General features: G+C 44.4%; 1 protein-coding gene across 1 annotated transcript in view; it reads left to right on the top strand.

Moving 5' to 3' along the window:
- NID1 (nidogen 1) overlaps window positions 1-13,825 on the top strand; it is a 249,834-nt gene that overhangs the window by 210,197 nt on the left and 25,812 nt on the right. The gene's annotated exons all lie outside the window — the stretch shown is intronic.

The raw sequence follows: 13,825 nt of genomic DNA, 5'->3' as shown, positions 1-13,825 counted from the left end.
TCTTCTGTTTTTGTTTCTGGGGAGTTTTTTCTGCCCCAGTTTGGTGCAGTATATTTTTTTTGTTTTGGATTTTTTTTTTTTTTTTTTTTAGTATTGATAGTACATCGATATTCACCCTTGTTCCCTATGTCTCATTTTAGTTATCTATGGTATTACTGTTAACCTGAGAGGTTAACAGTAATACTGCTAGCAGTCAAACTGCCAAATAAGGGCACGTGCCCCGTATTTGACAGCTTGACCTCTAGCAATAGCACTGTGAGAGAAGTGTGAGGACTCAGACTTGCCATTTTGAACCCAGACTGGCAAACAGGCAATAAAATCTGGAGATTGCTGCTGCCCGCCCCTAACACACCAAGGACATCCACAGTAGGTGCCAAGGAAGGGATTGGGGTTGAGCAGATGGATCACAATGCTGTTTTGGGAGAGGGAATGAAGATACTTTTTAAAAGCAGTGGCTACGCCAGTCGCCTGCCAGTAGTGCAGGTGCATGTAAAGCTTCCTCTTGAGGAGGCAGTTAAGTGCACCTGTGGTATCTGCAGCAGTGGTAGTGCAATGCTGACTTACTGTGTGCTAATTGCATGCAGTGTTCATGCTCAGAATCCTTCTGTTCTCCACCCTTTTGCCATCCCCTGCTGCAGCAAGCAGTTATTGCATAAATCAGCTTGCTGTGTTGTGGCGGTGCAGTAAGTGGTTCCTTGCTTTAGTAAGCAGGCTCTGTAGGTTTCCACATTGCTATTTATAGGGGTGCTGATTAAACAAGTGTTGAGAGCTAAATTTATGGGAGGAAGTTAAACAAAAAAAAGCTTCTTCATTCACATTAAGACCATCAATTGTAATTAATACGTGCATACTTTTTCCCTGTGTGGGTACTAGCAAATTTTCAAAACAAAAGTAATTTTTTGAAAATTCTGCATGCTCCATATTTGTAATTTGTTGTATAGAATCCCCTATTGTAAAGGCAAGACTACGTGCCCCAGGCTGACTCCTCCCCCCCTCAGCTTTCTCTCTGCTCAGGCTGAATGCCTTTCCCCTAAAAGTCTTACTCTCAAACTAGCTTGAACCCACTTCTTAGAGTTGCTCCCTTCACCTGACCTGTGGTGAGTTCAATTCCCAGTATTTGCTGCCCCCTTTCCACTCATTTTATTTCTCTGTCCCATTGCCTAGCAAGAACCCAGTATTTTCTCCATCCTTCTCTTTCTCAAACCCTGCCTGGGTGCACACATCGCTATAGCTTTCTCTCAACCCCCTACCCATGGCATACCCACACCCATAACTTACTCTCTCAATTACCACCATACCATACACCCACTGCAGCATATACCCCCCCCCCTCCCAATATGCTTCATGGCATATATGCCCCATACATCTTCCCATCTTTCTCTGTCCTCCTTCTCCCCAGAATACACTGACACCCAGCAGGGCCAGCCCTTTCATTGAGTGATTTGTGTTTTTTTGCACATGGCCCCACTTTTCTGACCCAGCAGACTTATGCAAATGAGGCCCCACAGTGAGTCTCTTCATATAACCCCACATGCCCACAGACCACCTCAAACACCCAGCTGTTCCTCCCTGCAGCTTTCTTCTCTTCACACAGCTCTCAGGCACCCAGATCTCTCTTCCTGCAGCCCCTTCCGCCCACATGGCACACAGCCAACCAGGTTTCTCTCCGCAGCATCCGTGACCCAGCAATAATCATCAGCTGCATAGGAGGAGGAGGAGAGCAGCCGCTGTGTATTGCGCCACATCCCCCCTCCTTTGCTTCTTAGGCACTAAATGCAAACTTCAAACTGTACGGGGGGTGGGGGGAGGCAAACCGTAGAGCCCTGTGGTTCAAGGTTTGCATGCAGCACTGAAGTGGAGAGGAGGAGAATGTGACTTGATGTTCAGCCACTCTCCTCTTCTGCTGATGGTGATCAGTGCTCAGCCAGATGTGGGTGAGTCAGAGTGCAAGCTGGAAGCAGGGATGGGAGTGGAAGCTGTGAAGGGGAAGGGTGTATGCATGCATGTTGGGAGGGGAGAAGGGGATGGAATGGAAAACAATAATATGAGTTGTCAGTGCCTCCTGGTCCTCGTGCAGAATTCTGCACAAATTCTGTAATGCGCAGTTGTGCAGAATTCTGCACAAATTCTGTAATGCGCAGTTGTGCAGAATTTGCACAAATTCTGTAATGCGCAGTTGTGCAAAATTCTGCCAGGAGTAACTTACATTTATACCTGCTCTCTACTGTGCACAAATTTCCAAGGTTAAATTACACACATGCATGTTCATTTTATAAAAGTCTGTGCGTAAATTCAAACCCTCCTCAACCCTGCATCTAGGAATGCCTATTCTTACTCTACCTAAAGTTACATGTATACAGGTTGTACACATCATGAGCACCAAACACAGTACAAATTACCCTTCTCAGGACATAATATTATTGGAGGTGCTTAGCACCTGCTGGCTCCTATGTACACATTTACTCGCATATCTGACACACAAATTTATAAGCACCTATTTTCAAGCATAAAGCACTGCTTTATGCACAGAATTGCCTTTTAAAATTATCCTTTAAACCTTGCAAATTCTACCTTTCAACCGGAATGGTAGGCTTTATTCTGGACTTGATATAGGTATTTCACAAGTCACCTATTCAGTGTATTCTAATTCCTTTCTTCTCAGTCTTACAAGTACCTATGTATAAGAATTAAAAGAAATATAAATCTGAATGATTCTCTTGACACACATACCAACGTATTTAGAAGCAGGTGTTCTTTAAATCCATGGGTACAAAAATTATTTCTTAATTCATATTTCTCTGAAGACAAGAAGACTCTCATATTCTCACATGTGGGTAGACGCCGATCCGTAACGTCCGGTCCGGTATTTATGGCCAAGCAAAAAAAAGCAGAGCATTGTGAAGTGCGAGCCACGCTCCACTGCGCATGCGCGAGTGCCTTACCGCCCGCCATGAGAATGCAGTCCTCTGTTTCGTTTTTTCTGTGTGAAGAGAAGCAGCGTTTTTTCAGCGTCTCTTTACGCATCCGGTTTTTGAGCTTTTGATTGCCTTCATCCTTTTATTTTTTCTTATTTCTTATCCTTTTTTTGCCTTGTTCCTTTAAAAAAAAAAAAATCCCTTTATTTTTTTCTAGGTTTCTTTTGCCTGCTTTTAAGTTTCTTTTATTTTTCGACATGGGCTGCTTTTAGGCCCTGACTCCGGTCGGGAACCCCCTTTTTCCGTTCCTTTGCCCCTTTTTCAGGCACCATCGAGCCATTTGATTTGGCCGGTGAGGTCTTCCCTTCTATGTCCACGAAGACTCCCAGTAACTTCAAGCATTGTACCCGGAGCAACTGGACTATCTCAGGAAAAGACACCTATTCTTGTACAGTGTCTTGGGCCTGCTAACTGTGTTCTCTGCCTTCGTATGAAGAAGAGAGCTCAGGTTTCCCAGGAGGCTCAACACGAAAAGATTTTTGGAGCTGGGTTCGGTTCCTCGACGTCGGCATTGGCATTGAGGTTAGAGACGTTGGCATCGACGTCGAGTATCACACCGGCATCAGGAGTATCAGTAAGCATGACTGCATCGAGATCTCAACAGACACTGGAAGCAGTGAGGCATCGAGTGGGTCTCCACCTGTCTCGAGGCCTCCTGCTGTATAGGCCCACCAGGACCATTCATCATCGGACCCGACCCCGAGGCAATGTGAGGATTGAACGTCATCCTTGTCTGCACCGAGGAGCATGGGTGATGTGCTTTGGGAATAAGAGGGAGCAAATTCCGGTTCTTAATGGTTATTTCATTAAGACCCCAGTAGCCTATACAAGGTCGCAGGGAGCTGTCCTTCTTGGTTGCAAAGAAAAAAACCTCCCCCGCCGGGGAGGAGGAGGGTCTGATAAACCCTTTTTGGAGGTTTTCTTGGATGTACTCCCACATAACTTTGGATTCTTCCCGGGAGAGGGTATACAGCCAACCCCGAGGCGGTGTCTTGCCTGGGAGTAATTCAATAGGGCAGTCAAATGGACGATGCGGAGGAAGGGAATTGGCCTCCTGGGCATTGAAGACATCTTGAAAGTCTCGATATTCTACAGGAAGGGAGGCATCACAGGGAACCAGAACCCCAGGGGAGGCAGAGATAGTCCTCGGAGAAGGAACTACCGGCGTGAGGCAGGAAGCAAAGCATTGGGAACCCCAACTGTTGATATCACTAGTGGTCCAATTAATACTTGGTGTATGTTGTCGTAACCAAGGCAGGCCTAAAATAACGGGATGGATGGCCCGGGAGGTCACTTGTAACGTAGGTTTACAGGCCATTGAGGGGGTTTCAAGCTGGACTAGGAGACTGGCGTCAATGAAGTTCCCTCTGGCTCCTGAATCGATTAAGGCCATGGTGCTAATACAAAATTTCTTCCAGCGCAGGAAAATAGGGACGGAGACAAGATAGTCCAGAAAAGGAGATAATTGACCCAGGGCCACCCCCTTCAGAGGCCCTGGGTCAATGCATTTCCCAATTTTATTTGGGCAATATCTCAGGAAGTGACCAGCCTGTCCACAATAGAAGCAAAGTTGATTGCCCCGACGGCAATCCCTCTCCTTCTCAGAGAGGCGATGCCGCCCGATAACCATCGGCTCTTCGGAGATTCCTGAAGTGGAGCCAGCAGCTTCCTTAGAGGAAGGACGTGACATCCAGGGAGATGGTCCCTGGGATTGACGCTGAGCAGAATGTTCCTATATCCTCTCTTGGAACCGAACATTGATACGGACGCAGAGAGTAATTAGGGAATCCAATGTGGGTGGAGGTTCCTAGCCTGCCAATTTGTGTTTGATTCTGCCAGTTAACCCCTGCCAAAAGATGGCCATGAGGGCCTCCTGGTTCCATCTCACCTCAGAGGCTAGGGTTCGAAAGCGTACGGCATATGCCCCTACAGAGCAATTGCCTTGTTGAATCCGTAAAAGTTCTCTGGCTGCTGAGGAGGGGCGCCCAGGCACGTCGAACATTAACTTGAATAGGTGAAGAAATTCCCCTAGATCGGTGAGTAGAGGGTCCTGCCGCTCCCAGAGAGGGGAGGCCCAAGCCAGGGCTGGTCCGGAGAGTAGAGAGATTACATACGTGATCTTGAGTTTATCGGAGGAAAAGACTCTGGGTTGCATTTCAAAAAGCATAAGACATTGGTTGAGGAACCCTCGACAAGAAGAAAGGGGTACCTTCAAACCGGGGAGGCTCAGGGAGCTTTAACCCAGGAGTAGGTAAAACAGGTTCTTACGGAGCAGCTGGAACTTGTCGTTGTGATTGAAAAGTAGACAACTGGGAACAAACGTCCTGCAGGACTCCGGACAGACGACTCAGCTGAGCCTGTTGTTGCTGAAGAACCTGGGCCAAATTTGCCATGTTGGGTTTGTCCGGCAAACTCATGGCTTTGGCTCACTGTCAGACCTGTGAGTTCTTGTACCAAGTAGAGCGCTGCCGAGCCCGGTACTCGGACCAGGTTCTGCTTGGCGGCCGGACAACCCCGGGTTTCACCTGCGCTGACCGCCTTTCCCCAGAGGTTGAGCCCCTAGGTGCGGGCGGCCTGCAGGGCTTACGAGATGGAGCAGGAAGCAGGGTGATGAACGTGACGGCCAGACAGGCAGCAGGCAAAGAGTGATCCAGGTACAGGCAGAGTCAGTATGCAGGCAGCAGGTCAAGAGAGTAATCCAGGTACAGGCAGAGTCAGTATGCAGGCAGCAGGTCAAGAGAGTAATCCAGGTACAGGCAGAGTCAGTAGACAGGCAGCAGACACAAGAGTAATCCAGGTACAGGCTAAGTCAGCAACGAAGAACAAAGTAGAGGAGAAGCACACTACTGAGCAAGTAACACCTACCAAAGTAGAAGCCGAAGCAAGGAGTCTAGGGAGAGCTCAGTTGATAAAGTGCTGGCATCTGACATCAGCAGGGAGAAGGGGCACAGCCATAGGACAAGAGCAGGGGAAGGAGGAACCGGAAGACCAATAGGAGATAAGCAAGGGAAGCCAGGCAGAGGAAGAGCAGACCCAGGTGGGTGGAAGCAAAGCAATCAAGGAGCCTGGAAGCCAGGCAGAGAGAGAGCAGAGCCAGGTGCATGGAAGCAAAGCAATCAAGGAGCCTGCAGACAGAGAAGAACCACACACACATGGCTCAGGGCTGTGCCAGTCATGTGTGCGTGTCGATGGGACCCTTAACAGCCCGAGGACGCCACTTGCGTTGAGGTAGGGGACTTGGCAAATTGGAATCATGACTTTCCATCAAATTTTTAAAATGTTAGCATTTTATCTCCACAAAATCCAGAAATCCCTACAAAAATACAATTGCAGGGCAGCAAGCAATTAAAACATATCATTAAAGGAGGCAAAAGCCTCAATTTCAATCAGCACTTTAGGAATGCACTTTTTTGTATTCAATCATAGAGATAAAGAAACCTCCAGAAATGACTTTTTTTCTTTTCAGCACATAGTGTAATGTAAGGTGCAAGTGTGAAATCATGTGTCCAAAAACAATATCCACAAAAACACTTCTCTTAACTTGTGTTCAATTTGATCTAGTAGACAAAAATTGGAAGGAAAGTCTCAGAAATGCAGGTCTTAAACCTTTTGGTAGCCTGCTAGTTTTTTAATTTTCAGTTTTCAAATTTTGTAAAAACTTATCTTCTCATAGGCAGTAAATACTTAACTTTAATTGATGCTGAAGTCGGTGCACATTCTTACATATTCAGTTACTGAGATCTTATGGTTATATTTGTCAGTTTACATATTTGATCAGTTTGGTACATTTATACCAACTTGTTTTTATTCTGTATTCATTTATATTATGTACTTTTTGCATTTTATTTTTTTATTTCATTATAACACACATATTGAGTGAGAACTGTTTCTTTAAATTAATATACCACCTTTTTTTCCATGTACCATTTTAGCACACTATTTTACATGTCACCCCTAGATGGCGGCATTAGGCCATTTCTCAATACACTACTTTTGTATTCATACATAAAGACTGTGCCAGTCACTCCGGTTTATCAGCTTTTCAGTTTTGTTCCAGGCCTTACACCACTTTGTAGCATGATTCCCAATCATACACACAGAGTAGATCAGTCCATTACCTTCATCTATTTGTTCTAACACATTTTTATTTTATTTTTTAAGTTTGTCTCACTTTTAAAGTCTGCACTGCTTTTATTTTTATTTTATATTTTTTATCTTTTATTTGTCACTTCACTTATTTCAAGTTCATTTTTCTGCACAACATGTATCCACTCCGCTCATGATGTAGTGCCATGACATAGCACAAATTTGGCTTTTGGCACGTTTTTACAGTCTGTAGACTAAGACGCTTTCCCCTTTGCAATTTTTGCCAATAAAACATGTCCAGCTTGCATTTAGATCGAGTGATGTTATGTTTTAATACGTATGGAGGTTGTTGACTATCTGTTTTTATACACAATACTTTTGTGTGCCTGAGTAGTTTGTTTTCACTAATATATTTTGGCTCTTTAGTTTAGATATATCGGCATTTACTATAAGTCCTGCACTTATTTTAATGTTTTTCCGTTCACCCACAAACTTAGCTTTTGGAAGCTCACATTATGTTTAAATGCATGGCTCCTTTGTTTATTGTATATTTATGTTAGTCCCACACCATATACCTTATGCTTAATAAGCTTATTCCTTTTGGCGCCATTCATAGTCCGAGATTCTTTTTCACATTCCGCTAAGTATCCATTTTATTTTATTTTAGCGCTTTTACTGTAAAGGTTTCACCTGTTTTCTTTAAGCATTAATCCTTTTAACCGGAACATTAGGGGCCCTGTTTACTAAGCCATGTTAGATGCGCGCTAGCATTTTTAGTACGCGCTAACCGTGTAGATGCCTATAATATTCCTATGGGTATCTACACGGTTAGCGCGCACTAATTTTTAGCATGTGCTAAAAACACTAGTGCACCTTAGTAAACAGGGCCCTAGATTTTGATTACTATATCTCTGTTTCAGCTTGGCTTTTGATTTAATGCTCTTGGAGCGCAGCATTTCAGTGCTAACCCTTTTTATGTTCATTTTGATTTTAGAATTTTCTCCATGTGCTAGCTGCGTTGTTCACAGGTGTTCACTGTGCTGTTCTGCTTTTTCAATTTTGTTCTGTTTTTTATTTCTCATACTTTTATAGTTTTGTATCACATTAACATTTCTCACAGCCTTTCCGCTCATATGGTCGTCTTACTATTCACTCTTATATACACACGTTTTCAATATATAATGATACTTTTTATTATCTAGCATCAGTATCAATATAAATTTCTCAATTTTTCTGTTCTTATGTTAGGTTCTTTAATCACTTTTGAATACACATTTTTAATATATTAACCATTCATTTCATTTAATTTTTATATTCCTATATAAACAGTAAACACATTCACATGGACATATCTATTTCACTCTCTTCAGCTACAATTTGTTTTCACTAGGTAACAGTAGTTTATCATTAATGCAAAGATGTATTATGTTACCATTTTATTTATTTATGTATAATATTTTTCTGTCCATTTGTGAGGACCCCTGAAGAAGGTTCATAGCCGAAACATGGCCCGTGCTGGGTCATTTGTATCAATGCATCCTGTTACGAACATTGGAGAATAAACCTATAAATGTCTTTCGTCATCTTGTGACTTAGATTTTTTTGGAACTTCCACCTTCCTTTGTTTGTCGAGCACATTTAAATGGGCATTTTCAATATTTTCGATGTCTAAATCCAACTTTGGACATTTTGCTGAAAACATCCAAAAATCAAGTGGCAAACATAGTGATTTTCAAACCTGAAAAGGTCGTTCTGTTTGAAAAGTGGCCATTTTCTAGACGTTTTGTGCTCAGTGCGTTTTTCTATTGTGACCATTAAAAAAAAAAAACATCCAAGGTGAAAATGCACAAAAACAAGCCATTGGGACATGTGGGGGGCCAGCATTCTTAGTAGACTGGCCACACAGACATCCCAGGAGGCGCTGCAGTGGACTTCACATAAAAAGGCCCAGGTACACATCTTGCCGTTAACCACTTATATTGTATGGGGAGCCCTTCAAAACCCACCAGAAACCTACTGTACCCAACTGTACACCACTACAATAGCCCTTATGGCTGCAAGTATCACCTATATGTGGGTACATTAAATTTTTGGTGGGTTTTGGAGGGCTCATATTTTCCATCACCACAAATGTAACAGAGTGGAGGAGTGGCCTAGTGGTTAGGGTGGTGGACTTTGGTCCTGGGGAACTGAGGAACTGAGTTTGATTCCCACTTCAGGCACAGGCAGCTCCTTGTGACTCTGGGCAAGTCACTTAACCCTCCATTGCCCCATGTAAGCCGCATTGAGCCTGCCATGAGTGGGAAAGCGCGGGGTACAAATGTAACAAAAATAAATATGGGCCTAGGTCCCCTTTCTCTACAGTACATTGCAACAACCTACTCCAGGGACCTGCTTGCTGCTTTAATAGGACTGGCCATAACATCTGACACTGTCCTAGAGGCTGCTATGTACTGTTTCTTTCACATCTTTGGGGGGTATGAGTAAGGGGGAGGGGGTCATGCCTTAATCCCTCTAGTGCTCATCTGGTTATTTAGGGCACCTTTTTGTGACTTAGACATGATTGAAACAGGTCTAGAGCAAATGGTAATTTTTAGCCCTGGACGTTTCTGATTTGTTCCATTGTGGCAGAAAAAGGTCCAAGTTTTGGGAGTGCCCAAATCCCACCCCCAACATGTCCCCTTGTGATTTGGGTGTACTGCAGACAAACTGCATAGAAAAACATCTTTAAAATGTGCTTTGAAAATAGCGATTTGGATGTTTTGGGCAAAAGAACAACCATCTGCCGCTTTTTGGACGTTTTTCTGTTTTGAAAATGAGCCCCTTAGTATCTTAGGGATATGAAACCTGACATTTATGACTTATTTTTGAAGCTTTCAGGTCCTGCCAACAATGGCCATAGTTTCACGATCTGCTATCGCCGCTTCAGGGCTTAGAAGGGACCAACTGCCACAAAAATCCTCAAGTCAACATGCTGATAAATCCCACCCACCCTTTTTTAGAGGCTTGCTGCTGGCACTGTCTCCAGAACAACTGTTTGTTTTGCTTTGGGACTACACAGCTTTCTGTGAATTTGATCCATACAGTGTGCAAATGCCCATGTTATTCTCATGAGACTATGCAAACTATGAAAGAATTTGGACACACTCAGGCTTATTTTCCAAAGAGAAGGACGCCCATCTTTCAACAAAAATTGGAAGATGGGCGTCCTCCTCACAGGGTCACCCAAATTGGCATAATCGAAGCCGATTTTGGGCGTCCTCAACTGCTTTGTGTCGCGGGGACGACCAAAGTTTACGGGGGCATATCGGAGGCGTAGCGAAAGTGGGGCTTGGGCATGCCTAACACATGGGTGTCCTTGACCCATAATGGAAAAAAAAGAGCGTCCCTGATGAGCACTTGGACAACTTTACCTGGTCCTGTTTTTCTTACGACCAAGCCACAGAAAGGTGCCCGAACTGACCAGATGACCACCGGAGAGAATCGGGGATCACCTCCCCTTACTCCCCCAGTGGTCACTAACCCCCTCTCACCGTCAAAAAAACATCTTTAAAAATATTTTGTGCCAGCCTCAAATGTTATACTCAGGTCCATCACAGCAGTATGCATGTCCATGGAGCAGTTTTAGTGAGTGCAGTGCACTTCAGGCAAGCGGACCCTTGTGGTGGTAAATGTGAGCCCTCCAAAACCCACCAGAAACTGACTGTACCCACATCTAGGTGCCCCCCTTCACCCATAAGGGCTATGGTAGTGGTGTACAGTAGTGGGTTTTGGGGGGCTCAGCAGACAAGGTAAGGGAGCTATGTTCCTGGGAGCAATTTCTGAAGTCCACTGCAGTGTCCCCTAGGGTGCCTGGTTGGTGTCCTGGCATGTTACCCTGCTTGGTGTGCCCCGAGGACTGGGTTGAAAAACCCTGACCTAGAGCCACATAGTGCTGGAAACAGAGTAGCAAGCCTTTGAGGGAAGGTGAGGGAGCATTAACAAATTGGGTGGATTTTTGGCTTGGAGATGTAGGGGACAGGATGATGGATGAGTTGAGACTGGCTAAGATAGGGTTGGGTAGAGGGAGGGCGCGAGTGTTGGAGAGACAAGATGGGCTCTGGGGGAGAGAGAGCAAGTCTGGAGAATCAGACTTCCATTTTAGTTACATATGTTGATCTGAGAACAGTCAAACTGGATGCATCTTTGCTGGGGAATTTCCCTTTGTTATAGTGCCTGGGGCACTAGCCACAGCAGCTGGGCAACCAGGGCCCAATAATTAGCTGCCGGGGTTAAACCTGGATATTCAGTGCTGGGCCATATCCAGCGACCAACATTGAATATCTGGGTTAATTTTGGCTGCTAAAATGTTAATTAATCACTAGCTGGTTAACTTTTCAGCGGTCAGAGATAGGCCTTCTATTTAAGTGACCTATTTTGACCGTTCAACATAGCCGGTTTAGTGCTGAATATCTGTACCTAACCAGCTATATCACATGCTAGCTGCTAACCAAGATATTCAGTGAGAGATAACCAGTTATTTCCCCCTGAATATCCATGGTTTTGGCACTTAAACGCTATTTAACCGGCCAGGAGCCGTTCCTGGCCAGTTAAATAGTTTTGAATATCAGGGTGCCAGGTTCTGTTATAGAATACTAATCTGGCATTGGTGCGCCTACATTTAGGTGCCCGCAGTTACACCAGCCATAGAGCTGGCATAACTGAGAACACCTAAGTGCTGCAAGGGCACTCATGACAGTGTTTTGTAAGTTATATGTGTTACTGGAAGACATTCTCATGTGTACAGAACTTGCATTTGTACGCCATAGGTTTTACATCACCATTAGAGAATAGAACTTGAGCCTGTTTACTAAAGGGTTGCCGCGTGGCAAATCAGAACTACCGCAGACCTAATGCGGCCTCCGATGAGTACCGCCCCCAGTGCGCAGCATTTCCAGCACTACCGGAAATTCCAGAAAAATATTACTGCAGGGGTTTGTCCGGAGGTAATCAAGTAGCACCGCATGCTGTCCAGTTACCACCAGGTTAGCACGGGAGCCCTTACCGCCACCTCAGAGGGCGGTGGTAAGTGCTCCCTCCGAAATGGCCGCATGGTAAGTGCAAACTTGGCGCATGACCATTTCTTTTTTCAGGCTTTTTACTCGCTGCAGTAAAAAGGGCCTCAGTGCCCGGCAAAAATGTCCACCACTGCTAACACAGGGCCCCTTTTACCGCAGCTTAGTAAAAGGGCCCTGTCACGAAACGCCTAGCACACACCTGGGGTTAACCCTGCGGCCACCTGTAGGGTATGCCCTCAGCACTGCTCAGGCCCACCTGCACCTGGGCATGTGCTCTATACTAGCACCCTCCACCCCACCGACTGGGTTTCTCTTGTCTCTGGGCGAGTCTCTCACTCTCAAGTTATTCACCGGTGATTTCTAGATTATTGGGGCCACACTCTCAGGGGTCCCACAGTTCCCAGAAAACACTCACAGACCCAACACACAAACCACCAGGTTCTTAGTCAATCAAGGACAGTAGAGTCAATAAACTAATAAGGTTTATTGTCAAGAAATTGAACAGTGAATCATATAAAACAGATGGAAAAGTAACAGGCAATAACAGGTAACCGAATAAGGAACAATATTAAAACTAAGTAAACATTTGTTTACTACCTAAGTAGTACATGGGGAGTTCAGGAAGTAAAACTGCTCACAGGTTATAAAATATAACTGCACACAGGGCCTCGATGAAGAGATCTGTCTCCTCTACCTATCAGAGACTGAAGATTACCTCACAGCTAGGCAGGAAAAAACTGTCACTTCTGTAACAGCTTTACAGAAAAAAAGACAGTCACCATCTGCTGTCCGAACAAGGGAAATGCACTTCATGAAATAATACAGTTCACAGGTTTGGAAACCCACTGTTTCGCCACAAGCCCCTTAGAGCACTAACGTGCATAGATGCTATTTTTGTAGTCACGTACATCTGGATCTCATCAAAATCCAAACTTAATGTTTCAAGACCTCAGCAGTGCAATTTAATAGCATATATTTTCTTTAGCTGTCAAGATTTAAATGCTCACCTTGTCATCAGTCTCCACACAAATAGTTTACCAAGTCCGTCTCATCGCCCCCCCCCCCCCCCCCCCCCCTATTTTCAGCGTCAAAGATTCTTCTTTTGGCACATATAGACATGCAAATGGATTCTTAGTTATAGAAATGCCCTTCACATTCTTTGAGGCAGTAATTCTATAATGGTTTTTACACATCTGAAGGTCCTTTTACATAAAGAAAAGGCTCTTTTTACAAAATTACCCTATGGTATAGGCATTTGTAAGAATACAAACTGCCAAGATGGTACATACATGTATGTGTTGCTTCTAGGCATTCCAGGGGGAATAGCCCGGGTGGAGATGTGATGTACCCACATGCTTCATAAAACACTCAGACATTCACACACTTATTTACTTCAGAGTAGGTGTAAATATCTGCATTGGCATTTATATGCTTCTGGGACTAGATATAGAAGCCTGATTTATAATATACCTGAATCAAAGTAGAGGCCTTACCATTTTGTCCAGTAGATTGAAAAAATTTACTTTTTCCATCTTTGGGGAAACTTATGGGCTACCATTGAGACAGGTTATTTTACTGTTTACCCCAGTTATTAGTAACTAGGTCTCATTGCATAAAATGGGACCTGTGCTAAAATAGCATGAATCGGTGGTAAAATAACCCATCTTAATGGTAGCCCATGCTGATAGCTATGCTCCTTTATCATTG

This window comes from Microcaecilia unicolor, chromosome 3, assembly GCF_901765095.1.
Source record: "Microcaecilia unicolor chromosome 3, aMicUni1.1, whole genome shotgun sequence".
Lineage (NCBI taxonomy): Eukaryota > Metazoa > Chordata > Amphibia > Gymnophiona > Siphonopidae > Microcaecilia > Microcaecilia unicolor.
Note: the sequence above shows the minus strand (reverse complement) of the source record. Positions and strands in the feature narration are given on the sequence as shown.